Source organism: Crinia signifera, chromosome 5 (assembly GCF_055691185.1).
Source record: "Crinia signifera chromosome 5, ASM5569118v1, whole genome shotgun sequence".
NCBI classification, from domain to species: Eukaryota; Metazoa; Chordata; class Amphibia; order Anura; family Myobatrachidae; genus Crinia; species Crinia signifera.
This window is the reverse complement of record NC_139221.1, coordinates 45,702,649-45,716,950: the sequence shown is the minus strand read 5'-3', so window position 1 is coordinate 45,716,950 and position 14,302 is coordinate 45,702,649. Positions and strand designations below refer to the sequence as shown.

At 44.7% G+C, this 14,302-nt stretch overlaps 1 protein-coding gene across 2 annotated transcripts in view; it reads right to left on the bottom strand.

The window, feature by feature from the left end:
• FAM110B (family with sequence similarity 110 member B) overlaps nucleotides 1–9,329 on the bottom strand; it is a 119,800-nt gene extending 110,471 nt beyond the window's left edge. The window contains exon 1 of one of the 2 annotated variants that reach the window (XM_083187127.1): nucleotides 9,141–9,329. The gene's annotated coding sequence lies outside the window, so the exon portion shown is untranslated. Of the gene's footprint in view, nucleotides 1–6,087; nucleotides 6,108–9,140 lie in introns of those variants that run through there. The other variant, XM_083187128.1, reaches the window with a different exon arrangement.
• Nucleotides 9,330–14,302: the final 4,973 nt, after the last annotated feature.

The following is a 14,302-nucleotide window of genomic DNA, read 5'->3' as shown; positions in this document are numbered from 1 at the left end:
GATGCTCACCATCTGTAGACGGAACATTGTTCAAGAGCATATTTCCTATGAAATATGATGGAGGTTATTGCAGTTTGGTTAGACATATGGAGTTTAAAAACATAACGAGTATATAGAAATATGAAGACGATGCTTAAATGAAGCACAGTCAGTATAGGATTTAATGTGCAACAAAATATTCCAATAAAAGCATCTTACTGACAATAACTATGCAGCATAACGGTGACACGCTGTCCTTGTGGTTTAGCACATTAGTAAATCCTTCTTCCTGCAGGGCCGGTCTCACAGCATGCCTTGTAAATCATGGAGTGGCAACACAGCCAATCGGATTCCAGTTGCCACAAACCTAATGACAGCATACATAAATAAAGATCTGGCCATTTCATGGCTGGGTATCCCTGTACTGCTTGTTACATGTAATGGGCCACATCAATAATAACAATATAGTTATGTATTTCTCAAGGTCAAACTCATAGGAGCGGCATAGTAATATCTGGATACTTACATTCGTGCAACAACTGATAAAAAGGGGTGGGGCTTATTGGGAGTACTTATGGCTTAAGCTCACCTATGACCATGGTCTACCCAGGTATATACACCCCACTTTCATACGCTTCGCCACCATAGCCAATTAGCCAAAAGTCAGACTAGGGTGCCAGAACTGGGGTGGAAGGGCGCCTTGCAGGTGACAACCGAGGAATAAAATTAAGGACTTAATTTATGAGGGGTCAAGTTCTTGATGTGACTCCCAGGTGGCTGTGCCATTACTTTTTGTCAGGCATGTCCAAACTATGGCCCCCCCAGCTGTTGTGAAACTACACTTCCCAGCATGCCTTGCCATAGTTTTAGCATTCCCCAATAGGAAACTGTGTCAAGGCATGATTGGACCTTGTAGTTTCACAACAGCTGGAGGGCCATAGTTTGGACATGCCTGATTTATGTACATTGTGCTATAGCGCCAGCCTAAAGCCAAAGTCTCCTTCACACGCCACAAGCAATAGATCCCACATGCATATGGGGTTCCTTGGCACCCATACATGTGTGTTCAGCCTAGGGCACCTGGAACCTTTAATCAGGCCCTGCCCACCAACCACCCATCCTAACAAATGTGTTATAGTTTCCTTAACTTAAAAAAAAACCTCAAACTCCCTTGGCAACAAGCATCAAAAAACACCAAACACCACCAGCCGGTATGAGTAGGGTACATCAATAATTCTCTGCAGAAGAAAAGATCAGACTTACTGTAGAAGACCAAACCCCTCTGGGCTAAGGTTGGATATGATTAGAATAATTATTATTATATGCATGCCACTCATTTATTTATAGTGTAAATACAGCATGTTCTTTTTACATAACCAGTTCATAACAGAGGGCAAGACACATGTTAGAAACTGGTGGCGTATGATGGAAGTGAATGCTTACAGTAACTGAGGGTGGCGCTTTAAGCTTGGGGTGAAGGGACTTTAAAGTGCACATGAGCAACATCAGAAAGAACCTGAAAGACTCAATTTATTTCGGTTAATTATGTTTTACGTTGAGAAGGTCACCAGCAGCCCACAGAGGACGGAGAAAATACACTTTGCATGTTAGGATGAAATCATGAAGACGATGACCTCACTTTTGACTATGCAACTTCTTTGCCTGAAACAAACATATAAAAATACCTATTGGCTTTATTAGACGGTGTTCTTTTCTTTCTTTAAACGTACAGTATACACAAGTACTGTAGCTGTTCCTTTCTATAAAACACAACTGACATAATAGCTACTTTCCCTGTTACCTCATTTGTTTATCTTCCAACAAAAGTGTTCATCAGTTTTCCAGACCAACATGAAAGATTATATGACAACAACTTGCTCTTGGGATGATAAAATTATAGTGCAGTAATTGTGCTGTGCTCTCATACGCTGAAAGACAACGCCGCTGAGCTGTGCAATTACTCTGCTGTAATTATATGCCCCGGCATCATACGCGCAACATCAAATGCTGAAGAGGCTTTATCAGGACTTGGCAAACCATACTACTAATTGCAGAATTTTATTTGGCTTCGGGAGCATGCCATGTACAACCCAGATGTCAGGGCCCACTCACATACATACACACACACAAACGGAAACTGGAAGGATTTCCCAGCTGACAGCAGAAGACGCAATCTTTCACAGCGAATAGAAGACAGGCAGAAACTCAGAGATAACTCTAATGACTGCAGTCAAAGGATTAAGATTGGAATTAGGAGGCCTGGCAGCAGAAATCTTGTGGCCCTGTACACTGATTTACTGGCGAGTAAATCAGAGCTCGCAGCCAATCACCATGGCTGCCAATGCGCGAGCTCTGATTGGCTGGCATCTGGCACCACATTTGAAATGGCCACCGGGCACCAGAGGGGTTGGAGAAGCCCGTGCTCCTCTACATAGAACCAGCATGGGGACAGACAGCATCGGTGGGAGCAGTGCAGCAGGGGCGTTTGTGGGTATGACCCCGCTGGTGAGGTCACTGTGGCAGAGCAGATGGCGGAGCCGCTGGTTTGTAGAAATCAGGCAGCCGGGAGTGCAGAGTAGGAGGCAGGGGACACGGCCACGGGCTTCGACCCATGTACTTATAAACAGAACCCAAGGGTAGTAGTAAACAGGGTACATTTGGTTGACATTTCTTGCTTTACTGTGCTTCAGGTCAACATGAAAATGGTAACAAGTTGATAATTTCAATATTCATCATGTCTATCCCCTCCGAACAACATATTTTGCCTTATTATGTCATAGCAGAACAATTCCAGTTTTGTGGTATAGTGGTCCTTTAAAATTTGAGATTAGGAGTTATTTAGCGATCATTCCTAGTACTCAGCAATAACAAATTGATTTGGAAAGTGTCATTACTATGGCAGACTGTTCATTCAGTAGCCTAGTATAGGCAAAGCGTAATACAACACACCAAACAAATCCAAATTCAATTAACCCTATTAATTCTATTATAGCTCTCTTATTTCACAAAGAGGCACTTACACCATCTGTTCCTTTACTACACACACACACATTCCCCAGAGTTTCAGAACAGTAATCTTCAGTCTATGGCAAGAACGGATTTTCTACTCTGACTTCCTAGCGGCAAAGGCAGGTTTTAGCAAATGACTAGATGCTGGAAGATCTGCAATCTCGCTAATCTGCTCACTATGCAAATTTTGTTCACAAGTCATGACCTGATGGTACAATGTCAGAGTAAAGGCCCATACACATGTAGCGATTTTAGGTTGTTTTCTAAGCGATCTGTCTAGGGGGGCGATTCTGTAACACAGAAATGTGGTAAAAACCCCGTTATCTGGGTTTTTACCGCATTTCTGTATGCTATATTAGCCCACCGCAGTGTCAGCGCTGCGGAGGGAATCGCCAGCAAAAGCTTGCGATTCACTGCAGAAGCCTATGGGCTTCTTACCACAGCGCTGTTTGAGGGATCCATCACGGATCCCTCCCAGCGTGCCCTGCGGCCGGCGCCGGGGTCTGCGCATGCGCAGATGGACTCCCGGGTCACAGACCCGGAAGTCCAGTGCCGGCACCTCATCGCAAGGGACAGCTGTCCCTTGCGTTAATAACGGCATATGTTACAGCATATGCCATTATTAAAATTGCGGTAGCCGGCGAAGGGGGGCTGCAGATGTTACAACATCCCGCCCTCGATCACCTAGAAAGTAAGCAAAGATTGTTCTGTGGGTACACCCTATAGCGATGGTGACGCGCATCACCATCACCCACTCAGATCATGCACTGTTTTACCTGTCAAGTATAGGAATAAGCGTGGTTAGCACAGATCACTCAGCGCACAATCCTGGTGCATAACATATGGATCAGCGGTGCGTGCTGAGCAATCTGTGCTAAAGTACATCACTCAGCACAGAAGCTCTTTACCCCGTGTGCACGGGGCTGGGATGGCCATCGTTGCCTTTGCCATCGATGGTTACCATCAATGGCAAAAAATGCAACAGACCATCGATAGTGTATTTCTATTCAAAGGATGACCAGCGATGTTTTTACATATCGATTTTATCATTTTTCAAGGCTTAGTACATCTCGCCCAGAATCACAGAAGTTCTCGCCACATCCACTTGTGAAAGCAGCGGTTATCGTTCGTACAAACGCCCCATTGCATCTGCTTGACCCAAGCTGAGAAGCTTCCAGCACTTTATCGCTCATAGCTGCATATACAAGACTCCAGACCTATCAACAAGGCTGACTTCGACCTCTGAAAAAGCCCCACAGCGTGCAGAAAACCACTGTGTAAATGCCTCTCTGTGGATCACAGATGTCTCTCATTACAATAGAAAGTACTGCAATTTTTTTTATTTTTAAGTACTGTTGTGACAGATGTGCACTAGATTTGGACTCAGACAGCTCTGTTCCTAACCTTTTATTCCATACTCACTATTGTCCCCATCTGTGTCACCTCTGTGTCATGCCCCTATAGAATGAAACGGCTCGAGTGCAGGGCCCTCTGACCTCATGTGCTTTTCCTTCCCTTACACTATCATCTACTCCAGGCATGTCCAAACTATGGCCCTCCAGCTGTTGTGAAACTACAAGTCCCATCATGCCTTGCCACAGTTTTGCTATTATGGAGTGATAAAACGATGGAAAGGCATGCTGGGATGTGTAGTTTCACAACACCTGGAGGGCCACAGTTTGGACATGCCTGATCTACTCCATTCAACAGCAGTGCTTAGTTTGGATACTATTGGTAACAGACACGGTTTTGCAATATTTAGACATTTGGTCCCCCTACTCTCATTTCAAACTATGGGGCCGATTTATCAACAAGTTTTAAACATACACAACACATTTTAATACTCATGGTGTATAATAAATGGTGCCTCAGCCAATCAGCTCCCAACTGTCATGCGTTGAAGTTACCCATAACAACCAAACATTATTAAAGTAACATTTATCATTTTCAGACTATAAACTTATACAGAGCATCTGATTGGTTACCACAGGGAACACCTCCACTCATAACACCGCTTCATACCTCTCCGTATGGTGCAAAGTAACACTGATCTGAGAGATCAGCTGCAGCAGGGGGATAGATCAGCAGCTCCCCAGATGGACGGTTTATATGACACCCTTATGTATCATGAGACAGAGTTCACTGCAGTTTGCCCACATATCTTATGAGTAGAAGCCCAGAGCACAGGTTTTGCCTATAACCTCTTAATTGGCCCTGGTCCTCCAACACAGGACATCCCTGCAGTTCTCCCAAAGCACCCCAGGAAATCACTTGGTTAAAAGGGATATTAATGTAAATGTACCCAATAGTCCTGTATGCTTTAAACTTACAAACTATAATTTTCTAGTAGAAAATCATAAAAATAAAATAAAAATACACAACACACATTCTAAAAGTGCGTACACCCTTAGCAACTGTAATCTGCGGCAAGGTGAGCAGGGACCATGCTGCCTTGTTAACTCTCCGCTGCTTCGTCTGTACATGCAAAGATGACAGAGGGGGTCGTAAATGACCCGCATCATGTGTCTGCAATAGCGTACACACTGGGCTGTACTATGAATGGTATCACTCAGACAGGCCAACATGAGAAATATCGCTCATTATATCGCCAAGTGTGTACGGGGCTTGACATGTGGATTATTCAAAATCTAATAACATGACAATCATCTTTATGTAGAACTGTGGTTATTATATTATTATGGTGGTCACCTGACCATGTCATCTAAATAATACATAGGGCCAGATGTACCAAGCTTCAAAAGTGATAAACAGCCAACCAATCAGCTCCTGCCTGACATTTTTCAAACACAGTCCGTGACATGACAGGTATGAGCTGATTGGCTGGCTGTTTATCACTCTCCATTTTATCACTTTTGAAGCTTGATACATCTGGCCCTGTGAGCATTTTATTGACGTTATTTAGTTGAAAAATAAAATCTCTTATAAATATTCTGTATTACAGCCAATACAATAAAACACAGATTGTGACTTTCGTGGATAAAGAAAAAGGCAGGGCTGTAGAGAAGCTCTGTAAGAAAGCTAACCACTATCATCGCAAAGATAATTTGGGCAATACTATGAAGTCAGAGTAATATTCACCTCAGCAGGACAGGCAGAATTGTAGCTTTCATCCCTTGACGTCAAAGCAGACCCATCAAAGGCAGGATTCACAATCTTTCCATCTACTGTATGTCTGCCCAATACCTGATGGATTGGACAAAATACCAATGAACTAGGTATGCTCCTAGGCGTTCTATCACTTCCTTACCATACATATTGTTACTGGAGAATATTGCCAAAGCTCACAACTTTCTTTCCAGAGTCATGGCTGAAACATTTATACCCCTTTCACACTCGCAAAAATATCCCAGGTTTTTGAGCATCCCGTGTTGATTCCGGAATCTACCCAGGTCAGGACCTGTGAGAAATCCCGGAATATTCTTTCTAGACCCTTTCACACCGCGCTAAATCCCGGGTTGATGCGCGTTCATGTGCATCAAACCCGGGATATTTTTGCGAGTGTGAAAGGGGTATAAATTACCAGTTTTATTCCGGTTTCTTGCAGGTTCGACCCAGTAATTGGTGCGATGTAAAAGGGGTTACTGGGTCCAGTAAACCGGTAGCAACATAAACTGGTAAAAAGAAGGGTTCTTACTGGTTCATTGTCGTGTTGTAAACGGGTTAATTGGACTGAGTGACCTGTTTACACTATGGAGGAGGCAGCGCTTGGAGCAGCGCCAGCTCTAAGCACTACCTCCTCCCCCACCCACAATGATGCTCTGCCCCGCCCCCGCATGACATCAGCGAACCAGCAATATTAGAGGTTCCCTGAAGCAATCTGAGCAGCGCAAAATGCAGGGTTGCCCCGGGACTGAACCATTTCAAAGTCCCGGTCCGACCTTGCATTTTGCAATGTGAAAGAGGTATTATTCATGCTAGAATTCGATCAGGCCAATAGCCATACCGGCAGCAACTCACCGCTCCACTCTACAGTCCACTCTTAGATTTACCATTTCACTAGTGTCCTTTCCAATGCGCCATTCTGTCCCACTCTAATAAATACTATTCAAGATTATCGTCTACTAACAAACTCCAGGATGAATTCTTACTTCCTCAAATTGTAGCCGGAATATTCCTTTGCACACATCAGCTACTGAATATAGGGGTGATTCAGTATGGCCTGGGAGGAGCTGAATTTATCCCATTTCCGATGGTGGTGGAGGGTTTGCATGCGCATATTTCAGCATGTACAGACCCTCTGTGCAAACACCTTTGGCAAGTGTCACACTCACAGAGGTGTACGCATGGGTAGGGGAGGGAGGAGTTTCCATAAAAACACTGTGTGTTCACTGCTCAGGGGTGGACACCCAGGGCGGGCCCTGATGTCAGGGCCCGCCCCGTCTTCGGTAGGCTCAGACGGAAATCAGTTTCTCTCCCCTTCTGACTGCCAGCATAGGAATACCATCTCATTATAAAATGCTCATGTTTTGAGAAGTTTATATGTGTGCATGATTCTGCTATAAACAAGCTGTCATTTTCCACTTCTGATATTTTACTGTATAAGATTACTTGATTGATAAACTCGCCTTTCAGCACCAATTTTGTATATTGCTGCTTACATTGTGTCATGCCTTACGAACAGACTTCTATGCTTAAAGGTTACCCATTGCCCAAGCAAGGGTGGATTAGTCATTAGCGCCTAAGGAACTCGTATATTGCATGGTAAAAAAATAAAAATAAAATAAATTAAGATATTGGACCATGTCCTATCAAAACAGCTGCAAAAAGAGCATGCACTAAAGTATGACTAAAAATAACTTATAGAATTGCAAGAAATATCAAAAATAGTCAATGCAATAAACGAATAGGGACGATCATGCAATCTTCAGACTGGATACTAGAGTCAGCAGAGTTAGGAACACTAAACAAAATTGTAACCCTTCGTTCCAGTCACATAATTAAAAGATGATATTATTATTATTAATAAATTATTATTTAGTAAGCAAGTCCACCATCAACACAGTTTCTTTTATAGCGCAGCAAATTCCATTGCACACAGTGATACAACAAGCCAGGTAGTTGCAGACAGTCAAACAGGTAGGAGGGCCCTGCTCGCAGGCTTACAATCTATAGGACTATACAACACACTCTCACAACTTCTTGCTGGTCTGTCACATACATAAACCACGAAAAACTGCCATAATATAAGGTTTTGTTCCAATACTAGAAATGCCCTTGTGCCCTTGAGAAAACTTAATACTGATGGCATGTTTCAAAGTAGCAAAGGTTACCATCTGCACAGTATATGGAGACAGTATGATAATGTGTGTCTGACATTGTCAATTCATTCATTAGTCGGTGTCAAATGCTCTAATCTACTGATAATTAACCTCTGGAAAAAAAGTGAATCCAGTATAGTAGTAGAAAGTCAGTGTGTAATATACACACACACACAATACATTCACTTATTAATGTGATTTAAGTGTGACGCTTTGTTCAGTCTGCACACAGCCCAAGTGCCCCCTCTCCCAGCCAGCCCCCATTCAGTACTGTGATGCTAGAACAAAGGCATCTGAAGGCAGACAGCCACCGGTGTGTGATCTACCTGTAGGTGCCTGGCTAGTAGCCATGTGTGTCTCCTCATACAACACTACCAGCCTCTCAGGTCACTACACAACAGCAGAGCCAGCAGTATCCCTGGGAAAGCCATGCTTAGCATTAAAGCCACTGCTCAAGTACATGCTAATGCTCCACTGAAAAGAAGAGACTGACAAAGAGAAGAGGAAACAGAGAAAACAAAACAATGAGCAATCAATGAACAAGCCTGGCTGCTGCTGTACACACACACTACCCTGACTTTCCCTGTAGCTCTCAGCACTGCTGTATACAGCTACATGGGGTGTAATTCCCCCACATACACACACTGTACACCAGGAGAAAGCCCTGATATAATGGCAGTGTCCCTGTGTAATGTACTTGTAGCAATGGTGTTGTGCAATTAACTCTGCACTGTCAAATGTACAATTAGATGGATGCCTGGCTGGGAGACTTACAGCTGATCAGGGCTGTCTAGCAGCAGATAATATAACATGCAGCCCCTTCCATTGTCATACAGAAGATAAGGTGTGCACCGGAGAGAAGGGAGTGCTCACCTTGCGTCCCCGCCTGCAGGCTGCAGCTCCAGCAATGCACAGTGTAGGGAGGTGGATGTGGCGGAGGAGCAGGACTCTGCAGCCGGCACTCAGCTCTCTGGAACTGAATTACAGCTGCTTTCTTCTGCCTGCAGGAACAGCTCAGCCTCAGCCCTTCCACTTCCTGGGGAGGGGAGGGACATATAAACGCTGCTTTTTCTGCATTTTATGGGCATTTTCACCTTGCAGAGCGAGACTATTAGCGCCACCTAGCGGTCACATGGCTTTCTGTCTAATCGGTCCTGGCCATTTCAGATTCTTTAAAGAGGTATGGGTCATTGGGTCGACCACAGAAGTTCGACAAGGCTTAGGTCGATGCCTGAAATAGGTCCACGTGGCTAAGTTCGACAGGGTTGGAAGGTCGACACAAACAATATGTTGAAATGGGTTCTTTACATGGCACATACCTCCCAACCGTCCCGTTTTTCACGGGACCGTCTCAGTATTTTGTGGCATTCCCGCCCCCCGCCCAGGGCCACCAGTGTCCTGCGGCGGCAGCGTGGGGGGGGGGGGGGGTTGGGGGGGAACGACAGTTGGAAGTTCCCCCACAGTGTTTATTCAGCATTGCAGACGGGTGGAAAATGGGGGCCTTTTTGGGTGCTCGCACGTTCCCATTTTCAACTTTACATATGTTGGGAGGTATGCATGCCATGAGATGGAAGATGGGAGAATGGGAGTATGAAAATCTCCTACTGTCTCCTACTGTTAGATTACGTATATGTGTTATGGGATATTTAGCCTTTTCCTATAGTTGCCTCCTATAGGAGACGCCCTGAAATAACAGCAATCTCCCTCTCTCCCTCATTAGCCTAGCAATCTCCCTCATGTCACCTAGCCCGCATTACACTGTTACATCATAGTTACCTCCCCTCCTGCATTCTACAGGAGACTCCCTGAAATAGCAGCAATCTCCCTCTCTCCCTCATTAGTCTAGCAATCTCCCTCATGTCACCTAGCCCACATTACACTGTTACATCATAGTTACCTACCCTCCTGCATTCTGCAGGAGACTCCCTGAAATAGCAGTAATCTCCCTCTCTCCCTCATTAGTCTAGCAATTTCCCTCATGTCACCTAGCCCGCATTACAATGTTACATTTTTTGGGGGGAAAAGGAATGAGAGACAGATACATTTACATTGAATCATCAGCACCATTCCCCAGCACTTTACAAAGTATAGTAGCTCTTACTAACTGATTTGGGGCTCATCTACATTTGCTTTTAAGTAATTTTAAAGATTCAGATGTAGCAGTACACACCCACGCTTCTAGGTTCCACAATCACAATTTCTTTTCACAATCTCTCCATATATGGAAATAGACACGCCCTTTGGGTGGAGCATGACACGCCCCCTGAATGGGGCGCTGTGTGCAAAATTCCACTACCAACTATAATCTCCCTGAAACTAGATTTCAATATTAGGCAAGTATGTTGTCACTTATATTATTTAGACCAGTGGAGGTACTAAACCCCACAAGTTTCATACGTGCATTCACCTAACCCTTCATAGTTGGAAAATGTTTTTTTTTTCCCTTCATATTCAAAACATAGAGATATATATTTTATTAGTACACAAAATGAACCATGCCTCAGTTGCACATAAATTCACTGTGTTCAAAAAGAACAAAACCAGGAAAACATGAATGTCACACAAAAACAAAAACATAACTCAAAGAATATTTACTGCAATCAATGTGACTGTTGCCGACAAGTAACAAACCGTTTGTTACGAATCTGTCTCTCTTCACCTTGAATTCAGCAAGCGTTGTGTTCCCGTATTTCTCATCTCCATGCAGCTGTAGGAAGTCACAAGTTCACTACTGAGCGCACCAAGGAGGTGATTCTAGTTATCTCGCTATACAGTATACCGTGTTCGTCCACGTTCCGATATTTTGGGGACTGTACATGCGCAGGCTATATTATGTGCATGTGCAGCCTCCCTTTGCAAATGGCTTTGTTGCCGAGCCGTTTGCAAGGATTGGGGTGGGTCGGGGGCGGACGGTGGTGGGAGTGGGGCTTACCCATGGGAATGGCTACAATTTTATGGGTGTTCCCATGGGTGCGCGGGGCTGGTCATTGCCTCCCCGAGGTGGGCATCTGACTGACGCCACAGGACGTCAGCCACCCACGGTTGAAGTCATATGATGTCAGACGCCCGCCCTGTCTTCGTCCCGATGGCCGCAATAAAAGTCAGTCTGCACGCGACGGCACGTTATGTAGTTGGCTATGGCAACTTATATCCTCTCCCATATTATTAGCCGATGGTTCTAGGGGAAAGTTCTTTCTTAAATGCTGCTTTATAACAAATAGAACAAGACAACCCTAATGTTTGCGTTAGATTATAGCTGTGCTGGAGCTGTCAGGGGACATAATTGGTGACTATACAAGAATGCTGTAAAACTTGCCCTGGTCACAAAGGGACAAAGAGCACTCTGTCAGCAATGGGCACTTTTTTATTCCTAAATGTGAGCGGTATGAGCAGGGCCGTTTCTAGACAATTAAGCTCCAGGGCGAAGAAGTAAAAATGAACCCCCTAAACACATAACACGTTATCGAAGAAATTGCGAGCGCCGAAATAGGGGGTGTGGCTTAATTTAAAGGGGGTGTGGCTTAATATATATAAAAGCAGGAATCCAACCACGGTGCCCTTGCGATCCCTCACAGGAGCACAGATAGATAAGCGGCAGCAGCAGCAAATTATTTTCTAGCAAAAAGAGCTGGACCCACACCAGTAAATAAGTTGAGCTTTCAGATATTTAATCCTTTATCAGAACTATGGCCCTTATTCTGGTTGACTCGCAAGGCTGCACATTTTGAAGCCTTGCGAGTCCTCCAAACGCTGCACGCATGCCCCCGAGAAACATGCAGGGGAGCGCGGAAACTAGAATAGGTTCCAATGTTTGGCACTCTGCTATTGTGGAACTACAAGTCCTAGAATGCATGGTCCTGTCATTTCACAACAGCTGGTTCTCTGTATTGTATACAACTGTTCTTAGTTGAAAATACAGTATGGCTCCCCAGCTGTTGTGGAACAACAACACCCAGCAGGGAGTGAGCCGGAGGAGCAGGGTGCTAGCAGTTCTTGCTGAGAGCAGCAATAGAGGATTCCTTTTGTCAGCACAAGCTGAGCCTCATATCTTGAATGTTCAGACACTAATTAAAAAGAGAGAAAAATAAAAACATGGAGTGCAGAGATAACTCCTATATTCTCAGTAAAGATGGAATCAGCTGTTCTCTCAGGCATTGGAGTCATTCTCCCGCAAAGGAATTCTTACAAAAATATTGTATGCAGTTGTCGACAGTCAAAAGGTCGAACACTATTGGTTAACAGTCAAAAAGGTTGATCTCTCATGTCCACATTTTGACCATGTCAGCCTATTGCATGTCAACTGTCTATTCTAGACACTGTAGCTCTATCAAATAAAGCAATCATAATGTAGGTGTCACATGCCACCGTGGCGGTACACGGCAGGCACGCTACTCACCCGTCCATGTCCGCCATCGGCTAGCATGTGTCCACCATGGGTGCAGGGTCTGCGTGAGGCAGCAGGGGTCAGCGGGCATGTGAGCGGCGGCAGGGGGATGGTCGCGCAGAACTGGAGTCTGACTTTTGCCCGGCGGCGCTGTGAGGCCGGCGCCGCCATCTTGGTTTAGGGCAAGTGAGGTTTTTGGCCATGTCAGGGTCTTTCCTGTATGCCTGTCCTGTCAGCCAATGGCAGCCATCTACTAGATATATAGGGGATCTGCCTAGGCTGACCTGGGTCAATGCAAAAAGTTTTCTGAGACGGTTGCATCATTTGGGTAGATTCCTGACTCTCCTAGTGCTTGTTGCTGCTCCCAGCCTAACCTGTCAGTTATCCTCTCCTGGCCTGACCCAATGGATTATTCACAGCCTGATCTGGTCCGTTTCTTCAGGTCCAGTCCAACTGGTCTCTTGTGGTCTCCGGTAGTATCCTTCTGCTCCGGTTCCGGATCCAGCTCCATTCAAAATCCAAAGTCTTTCTCAATGGATCCATCCATCTTGTCATTCAATCCACTCTTCTTTCTGGATATCAATACTCAAGTCTTCATCACCTTCTTCAAACAATCAACTTCATTCTTCAGTGTCCTTCGTCACCCCTAAGACTCCAGCTACTGTCAGCCCAAGTTCCAATACAATAACTTTTGCTTTAATTAGCCAGGGCTAGTGCTAGGATTTTCTACACCCCCTGAAAACTATAAACCCATACTTGGACAGTGGTCTCACAAGGAAGGTACTTGGTCACACAGTACCACAATCTTATTCACGTGTACTTTAGTTCCACTCTTTCATATTATACCACATACAGTAGTAGTACCCCCTTATTCACATTATGATACAAGTAATACCCCTTTTTCCTGTTATGTGACTCAGTAGTATCCCTTATTCACATTACATCCCTCAATAGTGCCCCTTATTTACGTTATACTACACAGCAGTCTCCTTTATACATGTTATGCCACACAGCAGTGCCTGTTTTACACAATTCCCACAAAAGTAGTGTCCCTTATACATATAATGCCCAAATAGTGCCCCTTATATAAATATTTCTGCCTCTGTCACTCAGTAGCTCACCACTCATGTCTCTCCAGCAGCTCCATGCCGTGTTTGCAGGCAGTGTGACCACACAGCAAATGCGTTGTGTGCAAGGCACCATCTGCTAAGGATGGCCATCGACCATCGATGATTAGAAATCATCGATGGTTTATGGCCAATGTCAAATAGTTTTGCCATCGATAAGGGAGAACCAGATGGTTTCCCACCATCGATGTAAAGCTTTAACGAATAGTTTCGTTTTTTCTTTTTCCCTACAGTGCCGGGACACGGAGCATAGCTCCGCCCCCGACACCCACGAAGCCCCGTCTCCGCATTTTGATTGGCCCAGAGGCCACTCAATCAGAGAAAATGGATGACCATCGATATGCAAAAACATCGATGTTATCCATAAAATGGTTATACACTATCGATGGTCAATTGCACTTTTGACATCGATGGCAACCATCGATGGCAAAGGCAACGATGTCCATCCCTGCCATCTGCACTACACTAGTTTTGGCGCTGTCTGTCCTGTGTAAAAGTGTTAGACAAAAAAACATTAGCAGCTT